We start from the raw sequence: 19,220 nt of genomic DNA, 5'->3' as shown, positions 1-19,220 counted from the left end.
TGGATGAGTCATATAGTCAATAGACAAAACAGCTGTTTTCTGTCAGTCTCTGACTCGGTCTCTCACACAATAACAAATACAGCCACACATAATACACAAGTGTGAATATGATGGCGGACACAGCCTAAAGGTCTCTGGCTTGCCACAGGTTTGTAACGTGGTCTAACGGAAATGAAAAACGTATTTAGGTCTCTGATTGATTCTCACCAAAATTAGACTTTTTCCATTACCTCAAAGGAGATAAAGCCTGGAAAAGACACTGCCGAAGGCGTCTAACCAGAAGTACAGAGCTACATGTTGTCCAGCCTACTAGAACTTACTGTGTACTTCAAGTACTTCCGGTTAGACACTTCCGGCAGCAGTTCTTGTCCAGCCTACAGATTCCACCCTTTTTGCCCTGAACCATGTTTCGACATGCTCCTGAAATCCACACGACCTCGAGATATGTAACATGCAGTCCAGAATATGTATAGGGATGGCTCATTTATTCTGTGTGGAGGTGTGTGATCATACCTAGCTCTGATAATTAGTTTGACTCAGGCAAGGTGTGACTGTTTAAACCAGCTTATGCTCATTATGTGTCGACTTTCAGCAGATAAAGGAAAAATCACACACACACACACACACACACACACACACACACACACACACACACACACACACACACACACACACACACACACACAAATCCCTGCTCATCTCCTCATCATGAAAAATAATACATCCTCACATTCCACAATGTACGTAATGACTCTTGAACACCACAACTTCCGCTTACATTGTAAGCGTAGCGTTTATCCCGAATACATCTGCCCACTCAGGCATTAGTTTATGGGCAGCCTTCCAATGCTGATTATCTTCCACCATGCTAGCAGCCAGCAGCTGGTGTTTAATGTGCCAAATACCTCCTGCGAGGCTAATGATTTTAACTATGGATTTCAGATTTGGCAAACTCAAAACTCTCCTAAGCATTTTAAACACATGCACGGTCGGAACACCTTAAGAGAAGAGAAGAGAAGAGAAGAGAAGAGAAGAGAAGAGAAGAGAAGAGAAGAGAAGAGAAGAGAAGAGAAGAGAAGAGAAGAGAAGAGAAGAGAAGAGAAGAGAAGAGAAGAGAAGAGAAAACTTGTAGACATGCAGTTTCCGGTGTGTGACACGTGCGCACAACCAAGAATAAATCGTGTGTGTGTGTGTGTGTGTGTGTGTGTGTGTGTGTGTGTGTGTGTGTGTGTGTGTGTGTGTGTGTGTGTGTGTGTGTGTGTGTGTGTGTGTGTGTGTGTGTGTGTGTGTGTGTGTGTGCGCGTGTGTGTGTGTGCTGTCATAATGTAAAGTAGTCATCTCACAGAGGAACACCAGTTTAGTTTCATAATATCTACTGGACTCCAGGGAATGCACTGTTGTATTAGCTGGATGAATTTGCCATAATGGCATTTTGCAATTGACCTTGACTGTCCTCCCCCAATAGGTAATGGCATACCATGTGTCTTCTGTCACGAGAGGCCAGAGGCCTCGGGAAATGGAGATGAGATAACCTGGGGGTTGACAATATCTATATGGAGTAAAGAGTCGAGGTTACCTTATATACTTAAAAGCAGTGGCTTCTACACTACAAAGGATGGGACCTAAAAGGTCACACACACAAAACACACACACGCACACGCGCGCACGCACAAGCATGCACTCACAAATCTGTGAGTGAGCTAACTCAATGAAATGGGAGAGAAAATAGTCCTTTCAATTAGATTATATGTCTCAGACTAACCCAGAGCAACAACATAATACTATCTCATATTAGGGGGGATTACAGGAATAATAATCCTGACATTGTGATTGTTGAGACCCACAGGACAATAGGAAGTTGGACAAAGAAAAAGCTGTGTACTAACCTCTGAATGCCATAGCGTATGTCAATAATTTATCAAGAATGTTTGTACCTAATGATCACATTCAGGTACACAACTTTTTTTATCTAGCTATCTATTTATACTTATTTATTTATATTAGGGTAGGTTACTCTTACAATCCCTTCTGCGTTTCTTCAACCTGTCCTGCACAATTCTTACTGTCATTATGTATTTTTTCTTGAAAATGTGCCAATAAAAACAAAAGTTTGAAGCAGGAAGAGAGAGAGAGAGAGAGAGAGAGAGAGAGAGAGAGAGAGAGAGAGAGGGGGGGTGGGGGGGAATAGCTAGAGGGAAAGACAAACAGAGAGACAGAAACTGTAAATAGTTGAGCAAGTAATAAACAGGTCGCTGGCATGCTCCATCCATCAAACTATTGAAGAGCACAAGAATGCCATCCACCATAACATGAAGTTAAGGTATAGAGGACATTGGAATTAACCTTAGAATGTACTGTACTTAAAGGTTATTCTGCTAAAAATAACAGTCACATGGGGGCTGAATCCAGGGCACGCACTCACACGCAAGCACAACCTCAGCATCTCTCAAATCCTGGCTATGGCCTGATTGGGATGCTTATACTCTCAAGTACTACCAAACCTCAAGCTTCACATGGGTCCAATTGTCTCCATCGCATGCCAAGGTGGCCCATTAATCCTCCAGTGTGACGCCACATTGTCGTTTTCTCGATGCCACCGCTGTCGATTAGCATGCATTAATGGCTCAATTAAGCCTAATTAATTTTATGCTCAGCAGGAACAAACGGTAGCGTGGAGATGAGAGGCGTGTTGCTCAGTGGAAAGACCACTCCATCTTAATGTCTCTGCCACCCTCAATGCCCCTCATTTACTTCAGAATGGCAGGCTGGGGGGGGGGGGGTGGGGGGTCCATTCAAAGAGTTGTGGAGAGGCATTGCGTTAATTAGGTTAGCGGCTACAGTAGATGTTCATGTTCCGCCCACCCCAACAATTCTACGTCCCCGGAGAGATATAATGTCTCTCAGGGATGAGAAATTATTGTCAAATGCACATTGACAGGTGGTTTTGTTCTGTTTGACATGAATAGATACACCCAGCCATCAACGAGCCTATATTTGCGAGCTAGAGTAAACTCCCTACTAACGCTACCGGTCTCGTTTCATAACCATTAGCATCTCAAAGTTATTAATTCATACCACTGGAATGCCTTGGACAGCGCAGGGAGTTTAATATGTAAAAGTCAACATCATGGTCGGAGTCACAGTGTGGTGGATCGTGGATGGTATGGAACCTCTGTTTAGAATCGTACATAAGTACGGCGGCTGCGGTTTTAAGTCCTGCTGAAGCGTTCTCTGCTCTGATGTGACAATAAATTCTGATTCTGATTCTGATTCTGAACAGAGAGAGAGAGAGAGAGGGAGGGAGGGAGAGGGAGAGATAAAGAGCGAGAGAGCTAGAGAGAGAGAGAGAGTACATTTTTATCACAGTCTGAGAGAGAGCTGGAGAGGTCATTTAGTCCAGCATGTCCAACACAGAAACTAAACAGAGATAGAGAACAGTGTTCTGCCTGCCTCACTGCAAGGATACCTCCTCTGCAGTATCACACACACAACTGCTCATACACGGGCAGCAATGCAAGGGCACATGCAGAAATTACACACACTGGTCTGGCACCCTTAAGCCTAATTTATGCTCCGTCGCGCGATAGTGTCGTGCGCAGAAAACGGCAGAGATTAGCCGACCCACGCGCTCACAACCCGCTGCATCCGCGACGTGTTGTGAGCTTGTACGTCGTTTATTCCCTGCGTGAGACACCGTCCCGCGACAAAGTATGAATCGGGCTTTAGAATCCAATCCTTGCAGCTTTTTACACACACACACACACACACACACGCACACACACACACACACACACACAAACTCACCCACGCACACATGCACATGCACTCACACATGCACTCACACACTATTGTCTCACATGCACACAAATCATCCGTACACACATCTCCACACAAAGAGCTACACACAGAGGTTCGTAAATACCATTTTGATGAAAGAGCCTTCCACTCCGAGACAAAAAACAACATCATTCATTTCACAACACAAAATCCTTCACTGTCCTGGCGTATGTTTACAGGCCCCAGCATCACTACTCAAGTCATTACCCACTTTGTCAGCTAGCTGTCAGTCCTAACTAAGTGGTTAGCAGCACAGCTTGGCTGAATTATTGATTAATTTAAACACACTACAGCGCCAGCCTAGTTGGGGCCATGGATGTCGGGAATGACGCAAGTCGTTCCATTTACAGTACATTGACTATGCGGCAGAAACGTTAAGCGAAGCTCAATCAGTTAAGGCGACGGGGTCACGGGTCGTGAGGTAAAGTACAGATGTCTTATCTTAGCTGATCTAAGCGTGTAGGAAGCGGTGGTGGTGGGGCTGGGGGGGGGGGTCTGAAGGTAAGCGGGTGCTGTGCCCTTGACTGCCTTGTAGGTCATCACTCATCACCAGTGTTTTGAATTGGTTGTGAGCAGCAACCAGAAGCCAGTTAACCCATTCAATCGGGAATGATTTTTTTTGTTGCTACAAGCTCATTTTTATCTACAAGCATAGCGCGGTACTCTGTGCCGTGCTATGAGCTTGTAGCCTGGTTCCAGACGAATCTGCCTTTGCAAAATTGCATCGCACTTTAGCCCTCGGCAGATTAGGTCTGGCCCCCCTCAATAGAGATTTCATTTCTCTCCCTCCGAAGTCGTGAGGGACCAATCAGGGCCCAGTATCCAAATGTGGGCGGGCTTATCACCTTATTTGGAGCAATGACGTACAAGGAAGCACTGCTCTGATTGGTTTGTACAAGGAAGCACTGCTCTGATTGGTTTAGGTCTAACCAATAGAGTCCGTTTGGATCTTTTTGTAACCGCCCCTTGGAAAAAAATCTATCGTTGATAGGGACCAGACTAATATCCACGCAGTGTGTCGTGTGATATTGTCTGGCCACGCGAGGCTAATGAGCTTGTATATCTGCAGTTTTTGAATAGCCAAAGAAATCTAAAAATGACACAGATACTTTCCCGGTCTTACAGTAATGGGTTATGGGAATGCAGAAGGGGTGAAAATGTAGGATAGGTTGAAGACCATGGCAGGCCGTGGCCTTCAGGATCAGTTTTAGGTGTTTGAGTGAGCATACTGGCAGACCAGCAAACCTAGGGGGTCCTGGGACCCAGGGGTCCTTGAGGAGGTTCCAGGGGGTCCCCAGCAAAATGTGTTAATATAGCGTCAAAATCAGTTCAACCGCTTTAACCCATGGGTTCCCAAACTTTTCAGCCCGCGACCCCAAAATAATGCGGAAATTGACTCGCGACCAGTGTTGTTTTCGTCAACGATGACGAAGACGATATGATTTAGTCAACGCCCCTTTTTTTCATGACGAAGACGTAACGTTGACGTGCTGAACATAGCTCTTTGATGACTAAAATATGACGAGACGAATGTGTGTTTTCGTCGACGAGACGAGACGAAATTTTTATTGGGTGGGACGTTCAAAATGCATGAAGAGATCAAAATATTATAGCGATATTATTTCAATGGGGGAATAGTGGCCAATCACAGGGAGGGTTCTAGGATGCATTGCAACATCCGGCTCTGTGATTGGTTTCTTTTCCTTTTTTGGGAGGGGGGGCTCTGTGATTGGCTGGGATACCGGCCTGGTCTGGGCAGTGTTGCCATGTTATTTTATTATAAGTTTCCACCAAGAACTTTATTTGAAAATAGCAGATCTACAAGCTCACAACGTGTCGCTCTTGATGCAACACGTTGTTAGCTTGTAGATCTGCTATTTTCAAATAACCGATGTATACAGTAGGTTTAAGTACTAAGTTGTAAGTGCTCATGTGGCCCATAGTCGCTTCTTTTGGGCTGGTTTTCCTAGACCTGGTTGCTTGTTTCTTTCACAGAATCTGGCAACACTGATGCCGGCTTCACGTGTAGTTGTTGTTGTTGTTGTTGTTGTTATGAAGTGAATACGCGAGTTGCCTAGCTGCCTTAAGTTATGATAGTGGGCATATTATTAGGTTTTAATGGGTTAGGTGGTCTGAAAAGAAGAATGGATATATTATGGACATACTACTTTACAATCCATCTGAAAGGAAACCTAATGCACCTAACGGGAGAGGGAGATAAGAGACACCAGAAAGCGTGCCATGCTACTATTTTTGCAACGGTAAGCTAACGCAGTCCATTTACTGACATAATAAGTCGATGTTACTCGACAATTGGCCCGTGGTAATGTTTGTCGTACTTCCCAGTTTTCCATAACATCTGACGCTAGCTTCAGGCTAAAGCTGGCGTGCTTAAGCCAGTGGTTCTCAAACTGTTTCATGTCAAGTACCCCTAAATTGACACTTATTAGCCCTTAGGACCCCCATTTGAAAAGAGATGCCACGGACCCCCTCATACGAGATGATTTTTACAGCTCTAGCAGTCAATGCTCAACCATTTTAATTGGAGGACCCCCAGTTTGGCATGCATAAGGCTACGGACCCCTATTTTATGGCATTTCTATCTCTGGGACCCCAATTCATATTGTAAAATCAATGTTCATTTAACTCTGAGAGTGTACAAATGGAACCAAATGAACCCGTTAGGGTCCATTTGGTTCCATTTGTACACTCTCAGAGTTACAGACCCATAAGGGTCCATTTGGTTCCTAACTATCCATAATTTAGCTGGGGACCCCCTGGAACTCCCTCAAGGACCCCTGGGGGTCCCCGGACCGCACTTTGAGAACCAATGGCTTAAGCTAACTTGGATTGTTTAGCCTTGTATCAAGGCTATGGATTGTTATGAGTAAAACATGCAGGCTTTTTTGGCTGGACAGGGGCAAGTGAAAGCAAGTGAAAAAGGGGGTACGTCAGTGACGTAGGGGTTCAATGGTTGTTTGCATCGTGCCTATGACTGTGACGTGTCGAGTAAATCCTTGGAACTCAACAGTACAGTAACTTAATTTACCTAGTTCTTACATACACTATGTACAGTACAGTATATGTACATTCTAATTTTCCCATTGCTTAGAAAGAGGGTACCATGTGGTTATTAAGCTATTAAGACGTTTTTCTTTCAACTGCATGAGTTTAAGTGCCAGTTTAGTGCCACCATAATGTACACAACTGTCAAAAATACAACATTTTTAGTAGGAATACATTTGCCTCCTGTGTGAATTGTGCATATGAATAGGATGGGGCAGGTGTACGCTAACATCAGTACATAATGGTGGTACTACTGATGTACCACCATAATGGTGGTACATCAGTACATAATGGTGGATAATGAGAACCTGATCTAGGCTATTCTATTTTCTGAACATGCAGTATTTTGTGTGAATTACAGTATGTGTTGTAACACACGTTGTATCCTATTGTGTTATCCCCTAAAAATTTGATATATTTTATGATAATACTGTTAGCAGTCATATCTTAAATACGATATGTATATTGACCTAATTAAATTAGTTTAAATAAATTATTTTATTTTATTTGTTTGACTAAAACCAATGACTAAAACTAGACTAAAACCATTTGAGTTTTCGTCGACTAAAACTAGACTAAAACCATTTGAGTTTTCGTCGACTAAAACTAGACTAAATCTATCAAGGATAGAAATGACTAAAATGTGACTAAAACTAACAAGCATTTCGTCCAAAAGACTAAGACTAAATCTAAAATGCCTGCCAAAAACAACACTGCTTTTTATTTATTTTTATATAATAACCCAAAATAATTTCGCGACCCCACTGTCAGTCTCCCTATATCTTATACTTTGGCTATTAAAAAATAGCCGCTCTACAAGCTCCCAATGCATTGAGATGTGATGCGTTGTGAGCTTATAGATCTGCTATTTTTGAACAAATCTGAAAGAATCTTGAATCCTCTCTTATGGGGGTCTGGGCACAAAATATGTTAAATTTGGGGGTCCTTGACTTGAAAACCACTGACCTATTAGGTCAATACGTCTACTTGACTGTGTCTGCTCTGTGGTTGACCTATGGATTGTAGCCACTGCCATACTTTCAAATTGGAGGTAATAGCTGTCCAATAAGCGTGAATATATCTGAGCCGTATGACTCCCACAGGGGATGAAATGGCTGAGCTGTCAGGATATGAAGGAGCCAGGGTAAGATTGGAATGTACCCGTCAGAGATGATGATGGCTGAATGGGGGAAAAAAGGAAGTACGCACACACACAAATAACACACACACACACACACACACACACACACACACACACACACACACACACACACACACACACACACACACACACACACACACACACACACACAAATAAACAAACACACAATCTCTCTCTCCTGGGTCATTACCCTCCTGAGAAACTGCAAACAGGGGCCAGGGAATAGGTAGCAAAAAGAAATGGAAGTGTGTAAACGGACAGATTAAAGGTGTGATTCATGCCATAAATCTGCTGCATGACTATATATGCTGGAGGAAGTTGGAAATGTGAAGTGAGGCGGCACATGGAAAGCCATGACATTTATGTTGTAGCCTACATATATATTTATGTTTTGATGTACACGTAGAGTACATCACAGGCTCAGCTTATAAACAAAGCCTCAATAAGGCTTCTGAATGATAAACATGATTTCACAGGTGTGTGTGCATGCATGCATGCATGTGCACCTTTCACATTCAGTTCTGTGTGTGTGTGTGTGTGTGTGTGTGTGTGTGTGTGTGTGTGTGTGTGTGTGTGTGTGTGTGTGTGTGTGTGTGTGTGTGTGTGTGTGTGTGTGTGTGTGTGTGTGTGTGTGTGTGTGTGTGTGTGTGGGTGTGCGCGTGCGTGGGTGTGCGTGCGTGGGTGTTGAAACCTGCTGCCTTTTATGTCCTATGTTCATGTATGGAAATGCACATTGATGTGTTTGCCAAGTGTCTATGCCTTTGTATATATAGACAGTGGTCCCCTGTGCACCTGTGTAGTTTTAACGTGCACTTCCATCGAGTGAGGAACACTGACTGAGACTCCAAAGAAAGGAGCACCTGATTCCATGCAGGGTGCAGCCGTGGAAAAGGAAAAGGGAAGAAAAGACTGTAATTAGCTCAGGCTTAAGGCTTCATTTGAGCTGGACATTTACCCCCTTAATTACCGGGTAGGGGGAGAAAGAGGGGGAGAGAGTGAGAGTGAGTGAGAGAGAGAGAATAGAAGCAAGAAAGGAAGTAGAGGAAGAAAGGACATAATGGGTAAGATATACTTCATCGAATGACTGAGTCATACAAAAACAATGTATTGAACTGAACAAAAATGTTGCACAACACGTCGCACAACAAAGTATAAATCATCCTTCAGTGTTTCTTTTGTGTATCACATTGGTGCGTCGCCACAGCAAGGGAGTTGACACTGCTGGAGAAAGTCACAAAAGCCATTCAAATGTATATCCAATTCAGACACGTCTCCACTTTCAGCAGAGGTGTCTGCCAATTCAAAAAGCACTCCAAAAAATTTAAATAAAAGACATGGGCCACAGCGTTTCAAAATTGAAAAAGTAGCAACAAAGTATAACAGACTAGGACCCAACCTGGAGCACACAAACCAAATGTTCCGTCTGCAACCGCAGATAAGAAACATCAATTGCCAAGGAAACTTTTTGTGCTGTAGACCAACAAGGACCATTGATATCACGGCTCTATCTGAAAACAGCGATCACTGCTACGGACAGACAAGACAGTCTGCCCAGGAAAGCCCTGGAACTCAATAGATTTAGAGATAAGATGAAAGGAGATCCATTTCCTCAGACAGTTGTACATGATACGGGTACATGCTAGTTTACAGTCAGATAAGACTCAATTACACTTTGGAAATTAATGGAGGTTAGCTGAACTAGAGATGTTTTAAAGGAGGAGTTCACCCAAAAAAGTACTTATTTTCTATCAATTGCACACCCTATGAAGCCTTGAATCAATGGATTCTTTTTTGTTTTTGTCGCATTCCTAAGCTAATAATTTGATTCCCGTCTCCTACCGGCTAATGTATCCGGTTGGAGACACAAAGTAGATTATTTGTGTGTCCTACCGGAAATACACACGGTCATCAAATTATTGTCTTAGGAATGCCACAAAAACAAAAATAAATCCATGAAATCAAGGCTTCATGGGGTGTGTAATTGATAGAAAATAAGTAAATTTTTGGGTGAACTCCTCCTTTAATGCCCAGAATACTTGGAGAACACAGAAGATTATTGAAGGAAACTGCACTTGAAACTCTTCTCAGAAAACTGATTTGCAGTTGAATAGTTGCCAACAGAGGAATCTGCTACTCCAAAAATTGTAGTGATTATATTTTCATTGATTCATTGAGTTGCTTGATAACAAAGTAAAAAGACAAATCAAACAAGGCAGTGTGATTCATGTTTCTGTTATTGCATTCAAAGTACAAGGTTTTTCATTGTTACGTCTTGTGTAAAGGTACAGTGACATTTTTTTTTGTTCAGTTCCTTGGACATTGCACCAGCAAAGTGAGAGTGATAAAATAACAGCCCGGGGCTCAAGGCTCGGAAAGAGTTTTCCCTGCGGCTGTCAGAGCCCTGAATGAGGACATGGTCAAAAAACTAAAGTATAAAAAGAACTAAACAACTGTAATGGTACAGTCAAACCGAACTTTGATTCTGCCTATGCGGGTGGAATCTAACAATGCTTTTCAATGGGAACGGAGCGGTTTATTGCCATTCGAGAATTCCCCCCCCCCCAAAAAAACTATTTTTCCATCGAAAGGCATTGGCCGAATCCACCCGCATTGGCAGAATTAAAGTTCTGTGTGACCACACCCTAAGAATCCTGTGAAGCTGCTCAAAATGTTACTTGCACATGTACGGTACATAGGCAAGCGAAGCAGACGTGATTTTTTTTCCTGTTTTGACATGATAGGACGCCCTGAAAGTCAAGTGTTGACATGAAGGGACGCCATGGCGACGTCGCATGTTGACAAAGCTATGCCTAAACCTAACCTTAACCTCACACAAATATGCCTAAACCTAACCCTAACCCTAACCTCACAAAAATATGCCTAAACGTAACCTTAATCCTAACCCTATCCTCACAAAAACTATGCGGAGAAAGAGAAAAAGAAACGTTGTACCCACGTTTGATCACATTTGATCACAGGAGGTTGAGGTTACTAGTCAAGCGTTGCTACCAGGTAAGCCACCAAGGTAGCTGTCCATTATTCGAGTAGTATTTGAAGCTGCCTTGCGTGCCTTTTCGTTTGTAGTCCTATAGTGACACTGCGCATTAGGGAGTTAAAATGACAGAGCGGCAATAACTGACGCCTATCTGTGAGAATGTGTTGCAATGTAGCACACTGAGTGCTCCTTTGGGTTCTTGCCCGCAAAATTTATGAGACTATTTTGTAGTTAAAGCTCCTACACTTTATTGACTACACACACGTACATCAACAACAACAGCTTTGCTGGGTGTGCTGCTTGCCACGTGTATAAATCAAACTCCTTTGTAAGTCTGCATTGTTGAGCCAGCTCTCTCTCCCAGCTGTCGTTCTCTCTGGCGTAGTGTGAGTGTATAACCTCAAAGTCAGGTCCAGCACACTACTATAAGGGCACAGTCAAACATGCAAGCAAGGGGGTGGAGCTTCAGGTTGCAGTCACATGCCGCCACGGCGTCACGTTGAGTTCAACCAAGTTGAACTCCATGCGATGGTTCGATGCATCAGCATCCTTGGTACTACTGTACAGATCCCATATAGCTCCAACGTTGGAGCCAATCCAGAAGTATAAGTACTTCCGGGTGCTTTATGCGCTTGTGAGCAACTTTCATTGAAATGATTAGGTGGGGGCGGGGCAGTCCGCTATCTAGATATATTATAACTCTATGGGTATACCAGACTGAGGAGTAAAGTGAGGAAAAATAAGTCAGCGGAACGGAGAGAATCGCAGAGTCTGGATTCCAGGCTAGATCCCATAGCCTGTGGCTAATAATAAACAGCTTTAGGGCACCGCCCCACCGCACTTTTTTTTAAACTCTGGGGCGGAATCTGACAATGCTTTGTCAATACAAATGTGTGGATTCTTGGGGAAAAAATCGCAAGAAAAATGTTTCCTCACCACATGCACATGGCGGTCGGAAATTCTGATCGATTGGTAAACCCACTGAAGAAGAACAATGGATGAGGACGGACAGGCAACGGAATGAGTTTTGTTCATTTTATAGTATAGGATACCACCAAGTCATTCATAGCTTCGGCCAAAATTACGACACAATGATATTTAGTGCATTGTATTAGCTATCTCAAGCATTTTTCTCTGCAAGTTGACTTTTGTATCATACTGAAAGGAATGGAATCCAATGTGATGATGTGTGAGGGTCAGTCAGGTAAGGTTTTACTGTGACGGCGTCCAACAAATTGAAAGTTGGATTCACACATTACATTTCGGGGAAAGGTCATCATCGCTACACGCCATCTGTCCGCCTTTGTCTGGGGCTGACATAATTTACAATGTAACAATAACAATGATTTGTTTACTCCACACCTGTAGGAGAGCCAAGGAATTGAAGTGAGCCATCTCCAATAAATAACCCAATAACATTAACTACTGACAAAAAGCCCCCAGTGCTAGATAAAGCAGGAGATAAGCATAGACAGAGAGAGAGAAAAATAGATGGAAAGTTATAGATACAGAGAAAGAGAGTGCCACAAAGAGAGCGAGGAAAACTGTTGGGGGCTGGGGTAATGGCATCTAATAGACTCTTCCTGAAATGCAGCCAATGCCTGGAACACTCTCTCTCTGATTACTAACATTAACCAAAGAGCTCCATTTTCCCATATGGCTCTCAGGAAGACACTATTTATCCTCCTCTCCACTTTTTACCATTCTTGTAAGCCACCTCAGGTGACCCATCCTTATTTAGTGAAAAAGTATTACTCATTATAGCTGATGGATTCAGTGTATCATCAAAATATCCTTTAGTTCCTATAGGAAATTTATATGGAGGGTTTATGGACTGAAATAAGGACTGTCATAGGTACAAACAATACAACTGCAAAATTACTTCCACACAATCACACCAACTTCTCAAGGAAATATGGGGCCCCTTGACAAGATGTCACACTGGGTCCCCCATGTCTAAACATTTAAAACCTATGGCATGTTTGAAGGCCCCTTGGCACACTAAGAATCATTGCAGCTTTTTACCCCTAACCAAGAGCCTCTGCCACTACACACACACACACACACACACTATCCACATTAAAAACTGACCTAAAAAAGCATCTGTCCGCAAATTACAATTGGACTAAGATAACTCTATCTCCCACTAGCTTGCCACCACGGAGAAAATATATCACATGCACGCGCGCACGCACGCATTCACGCACACGCACACGTACACACACACACACACACACACACACACACACACACACACACACACACACACACACACACACACACACACACACATACACACACACACCCCCACACACACACACACACACACACACACACACACACGCACACACACACACACGCAGAGAGAGAGAGAGGGAGAGATTGTAGATAGAAAGCATTTGGGCTGTATGAATAATAGACTCAGCGGGTCTGGATGCAACTAGGGAAAGTTCTTCTATTTGTCTAAAGAGAGTCTTTCAAGCCCCAACGGCAAACACCATCCAGAGCAGAGCAGACTGTGGATGCCTGGGCAGCTTGCGTCATTAAGGGTACCAAAACATCTGCTGTAGCCATGTATGGCTTCCAAGACTGCAATCTGAACAAACACAGCAGGTCCTGGGAGAAAGAGAGCAGGCAAACACTCAGACATGCATGCACGCACGCACGTGCACGCACGCACACACACACACGCACGCGCGTTGTTGCACATACACATACACATACACACATAATACATACAGTAGTGGCCAACTGGGCAGAACAGAGAAAGCAATTTAAGGCTGGAGACTTGCCTTGAATCATATGGCAAATCACTTAAAGGCTTTAAGATCTGAATGAGCTAGATGGAATGACTACTGTGGTATATTTACAAGCTTAAGAATGCCCCCCCCCCCATTTTCCCCTCCTTTTTTCATGACGTTATCTTGTGCAAATACCACATATATTTATATATTTCTAAACCTCTAGAAGTTTTTTGTTTGTTTGCCAAATTGGATAATGCTCCTAAAGTATAATGGCTACTGGTTTTTACATACGTGAGACAATTTCTTTCCATTTAAATTTCCTGTTTCTGTCTTCTGAAATATGACAACATATAACTGGCACTTTAATAATATAATAATAATAGCTTGAATAATAGCCTTTCATGAACCCAAGGACACTTTACATCAAAAACAATGCACAACCAAACAAAACAAAACAAAACAACAAACAACTATTTGCCATAAGCCTGAGCCATTCTATTCAGCAGGAATTCAACAGTCGGTACTCTACTGTGCAGCTTTAACAACTGTGCTTGAAGCAGACAATTGGAACTCAATAACCCAGGGGAGGTTTAATTCTGAATTGTACATTCTATATATATTCGGTTGCTAATTTATTCTCACAGTCTTTTTTTCACTGTACATTCCATAAGCCGAAGACGTGTTTTCAATTTACATTAAGGTTAAAGCTCACATTAGCATATTAGGACATCAATGGTGATGAGTAGCCATTGTTCAAGATGCATACAGTACCACTACCCAATCACAGCTCGCCTCACACTACTAAGCTCACTTTAGGCTTAGCTGCATCATTACTGCTCACAAAATGTATAGCTATTAACTTGCTATCCACAGATTGAACAGGGAAGCTTGCTCTTAATCACCTTGCATTATATTTTGTAATATGTGTTGAATATTACTTGTCACAGTCCATGTGGCACAGTCTGGCGGAGTCTGCCAGCATCAATATTTCACAGCACATAGTCATACATGTATGAGCATGTGACAAAGTGTGAATCTTTGAATCTGCCACTGAAAATGTATGAGCCTCCTGCAGAGTTGATGTTTGAGCTTCATTGTTTATTTCTGTCCATGATCGCAAAGAAGATGGGTGAAACAGTTACAACCACACCAGGCCCCCTTCCATCTTTCTCTATCTTTCTCGTTCTCTCTCAAACACGCACACATGCAGGCACACACACACACACACACATTTCCCCACAATAAAATCTCCTCTTCCTCCCTCCTCCTCCTCCTCCTCTCCTCCACTCCACCATCAAGCCCTCTCTCTGCAAAGAGGGATATCTCTCCCTCCATCTGCAAGTGAGAGAGGCTGTCCTGGTGTGTCAGTAATGACAAAGTCCCGGCGTTCCTCTCTGTCAATTAGCCCGGCCGTAATTACACAGGCACATAAGGAGCCGTCAATCACCCCTTCTCCTCCACACAAGAACTCAGCCCACCCAGCATAGAGGGGGGAAGAGAGAGAGAGAGAGACACACAGAGAGAGAGAAACAGGGACAAGAAGAGATGGATAGAGACTAGAGCCCGACCGATGCCAGATTATTGGGTCTGACGACAATCCCGATTCAATTACTGAGGTCTTGACTGGTACTTTGTCATTTTCAAGTCAATTTGAAGAACTAGATTTGTTTAAAGTTTCCATTTGAGAACATGTAACTAAGCAAACAAATAAATAAAAATGAACACAAATAATATTTTTATTTTAAAGTAATACTAGGTCACTTTAAAAAAACAACAAAAAAAAATGTTAAATTGTATATATTTTGTGAGTGGCAAATGTTTCACAACACCCATTCCATGAATTTCACCCCGGTAAGCCTTTTATAAACTTTTTTTTCTTTTTAAAGTGGGGCGTCTTTCCTGCGAAAATGACATCATCCGGCCGGAAAACTGAAACGGAAATGCATCGGTTTCCTGTTTGTCCCGGAACTACCGCGCTAGTAGAAAAAAGGAATTTATAATATGGCATTATAGGATTTTGAATCCTAATTGAAACAATTGGATATCCGAACGACTCGACTGCGGGCAGAAGTCCTTGCCGCTGCACACGCCAAGTTTGATGCCGGTTGGTAACATATATGCACAAGACCATATATGGATATAACCGGAGCTTTGTAGGCTATATCTGTCAGTCCATGTCCCTTTTATGCCCATATATGGAGATTGCTAATGTCATCATATATGCCCATATATGGGCATGCCCCCTTTTGTTCCCATATATGGAGCTGACTGATTTGTTTACGGCTGATGCCATGACGACACATTGAGATTACGCAACACACTCCATATTTGGGCGTAGCTGCATTTGTAACTCCTTATATGGTTATGGCTGAGTCAGAGTGACATCAAAGGTCCGCCAGTCGACCCACCCTTCCATTAGCCATTAGCCAAGCCTAATAGGATTTAACCACTTATGCCCTTTTCAAAAACATGAAAAAGATTTGGAAAAGTGTGAAACGAGTGCCTATAATGACATGCCCAAAGTAGGCACATCAGGTTGAAAGTAGGGACACATTGGCTGCATAATTGCCGATATATCAGTTGACTATAATAGACAGAGTGAAACAATAAAGAGAGAGAGAGAGAGAGAGAGAGAGAGAGAGAGAGAGAGAGAGAGAGAGAGAGAGAGAGAGAGGGAGGGGGGGGACTTAGCCGCTACCTCCAGCAACCACAAATTGCGTCAGTATGTAGCATAAAATATGCTGTATTCAATTACTATAACACTACTATTTTCACTGGAAATGTCATGAAATAGAGGGGGCTAGCATTTAAAAGAAGGGATGTGGTTACAATTCACAGTCAGATACATGCTATTAACATTTTGCCACAATGCTGTAGTGAGTGTGGCCTTGAGTGGAAAAAGTACATAGCTGTCAATTCAACCTCTCTGCAGAAACAGGTGCAGATCAAGTGGCCTCTTGTGTCTTGTGTAGTATATACATTATGTTTTCAGTGGATGGCATAATGCCTTTTTACACTCTTACAGAAAGAGTGGGCAGGGTAGGAGTGAGGTTGAGGAAAAGATACAAAAACAAATGCTTGCACTATATAATAGAGTAGACTATACATCTTACATCCTTCTATTTTATGTTTTAGAGAGTCCCGAGTTTAGACACTGAATGCCTTCCTTTGGTCACTGGTCATCGGTTACTACTGTATGGCACGGGAAAAGATTCTTAATGAGCAATACTTAAATGTACATTATCCGCCCATCAGGTAGCATTAACTAATCTCTGGTTCAAGGCATGTAAATAAATGCCTTCGACAAATCAATAGAGGGGCCTGATTTCCCCAGAGCACCACTTGGCATCTCCAACAGAGCCAAACTAATGAAACTTTCATATTGGAATGGATAAGATGTCACACACACTATTCATCATCATGCTGACTTGTTCTCTGTATCCTCTCAATTGTGTTTCCATATGCTCATCCTGACACAGCTCCAATTATCTGCTAATGATAAGTGTGAGTCAACACTTGAGCATGTCAACCTTTTATCAGGTGAGTCAGAGGAGTGTTTATGCATGTGTGTGCGTGCATGCGTGTGTGTGTGTGTGTGTGTGTGTGTGTGTGTGTGTGTGTGTGTGTGTGTGTGTGTGTGTGTGTGTGTGTGTGTGTGCGTATGTGCGTGTGTGCGTGTGTGTGTGTGTGTGTGTGTGTGTGTGTGTGTGTGTGTGCGTGCGTGCGTGCGTGCGTGCGTGCGTGCGTGCGTGCGTGCGTGCGTGCGTGCGTGCGTGCGTGCGTGCGTGCGTGCGTGCGTGAGTGCGTGTGTGCATGACTGTGTGCGTGTGTGTGTGTGGGTGTGTGTGTGTGTGTGGGTGTGTGTGTGTGTGTGTGTGTGTGTGTGTGTGTGTGTGTGTGTGTGTGTGTGTGTGTGTGTGTGTGTGTGTGTGTGTGTGTGTGTGTGCGTGCCTGTGTCTACAGTATTTGCACATGTGCAGTTTATGTGTGTGTGTGCATGTGCTACACAGTATGTGTGCGTGCCTGTGTCTCAGTAATGAAAACATGTCAATTTCACTGAGATATTGAGAGTGTAAAATGTATCCAAATGGACCCTCACGGTACAACTGGGTCAATTTCTACACTCTCAGTGTTAGATTACTGTGTGTAGTATGCATGAATGCATATGTAGGATTTTTGCACAGACTGTATTGCTGCATGAGGGTCAATGGCTCATCTAAAGCAAAATAGACTCCAGTGGGTAGCCTTGTCCCATGCAGCCATGGCTGAAGGAATATACAGTGTGTGTGTGTGTGTGTGTGTGTGTGTGTGTGTGTGTGTGTGTGTGTGTGTGTGTGTGTGTGTGTGTGTGTGTGTGTGTGTGTGTGTGTGTGTGTGTGTGTGTGTGTGTGTGTGTGTGTATATATCATATCATATAGTGTACCTTTACAAGCATGAAGGTGGACACTATAGCTACATTGTGTGAGTGCATACAGTATATCACTAAGTAATGTTGTTAAATTTAGCAGATCATTATGCCCATCTCCTGCTGCTTGTTTTTATGCTAATGCAATACCTTTTGAGCGTTGTGTGTAATTGTTCTGGGGTTGTTAATTGATTTCCAATAAACATTTGCATAAATCAAGCATATTCGTCCATTTCCATGTTGATAAGAGTATTAAACAAACAAAAATATCTCTTTGAACAATCATAAAATGGATGATTCATTTTCATTGTTTGACTGCACTAAGATACAGTGTACAGTATACTGTATGCAGACTTGGAGCACCAATATGTACATGTGTGTGGGCAATAAAGCACAAAAGCTTTACAATCTCATCAACCCACAGTAGCACTCAGCATGCTATACGTGACATAACAACCAATCAGCAGACGGTGACTTTTAGACATTTTTTGTCATGTATTGTTTCTCCTCAGCAGGTTGGTAGCATAAATGACTGAAGCTGGTTTGTAACTTTTCCCAAATTTAAGCTGTTTAATAGGATTTTTGCCACAGACTATGGCATCTATATATTCACACATCAGTTGCGGTCCCAACTATGCATACGGTACATGTGTGTATATATATATATATATATATGCTACAGTATGATTGGAAAACCAGTCAGATTGAAAAAGGAGCACCCGCCGAGCGAGTTGCGAAGTCACCTTCAGCCAACTCAGCGCCGTCCGAGTTAGGTCCCGATAGGGACAGAATCATAAATCGTTCCCCCTAGTCTCAGTACCTCCGAGACGGACGAGCAGGAGGGGGGGGGGGGGGGGACAACCGCGGGGGAAAAAACTCGAAGAAAACGAGCACTCCTTTTTCAATCTGACTGGTTTTCCAATCATACTGTAACATATATATACACACACACAGTATATACATCGCATATACATCGTAGCACTTGACCTACCCTTGACGACCATGCAGTCT

At 43.0% G+C, this 19,220-nt stretch overlaps 1 protein-coding gene across 1 annotated transcript in view; it reads right to left on the bottom strand.

Annotated features, from left to right (window-relative positions):
• Positions 1-19,220, bottom strand: part of pde1cb (phosphodiesterase 1C, calmodulin-dependent b) — a 74,193-nt gene that overhangs the window by 48,217 nt on the left and 6,756 nt on the right. The window lies entirely within an intron of this gene.

This window comes from Gymnoscopelus braueri (assembly GCF_963280865.1).
Source record: "Gymnoscopelus braueri genome assembly, chromosome: 10".
NCBI classification, from domain to species: domain Eukaryota; kingdom Metazoa; phylum Chordata; class Actinopteri; order Myctophiformes; family Myctophidae; genus Gymnoscopelus; species Gymnoscopelus braueri.
The sequence above is the reverse complement of the archived record's forward strand: the minus strand, read 5'-3'. Positions and strand labels throughout refer to the sequence as shown.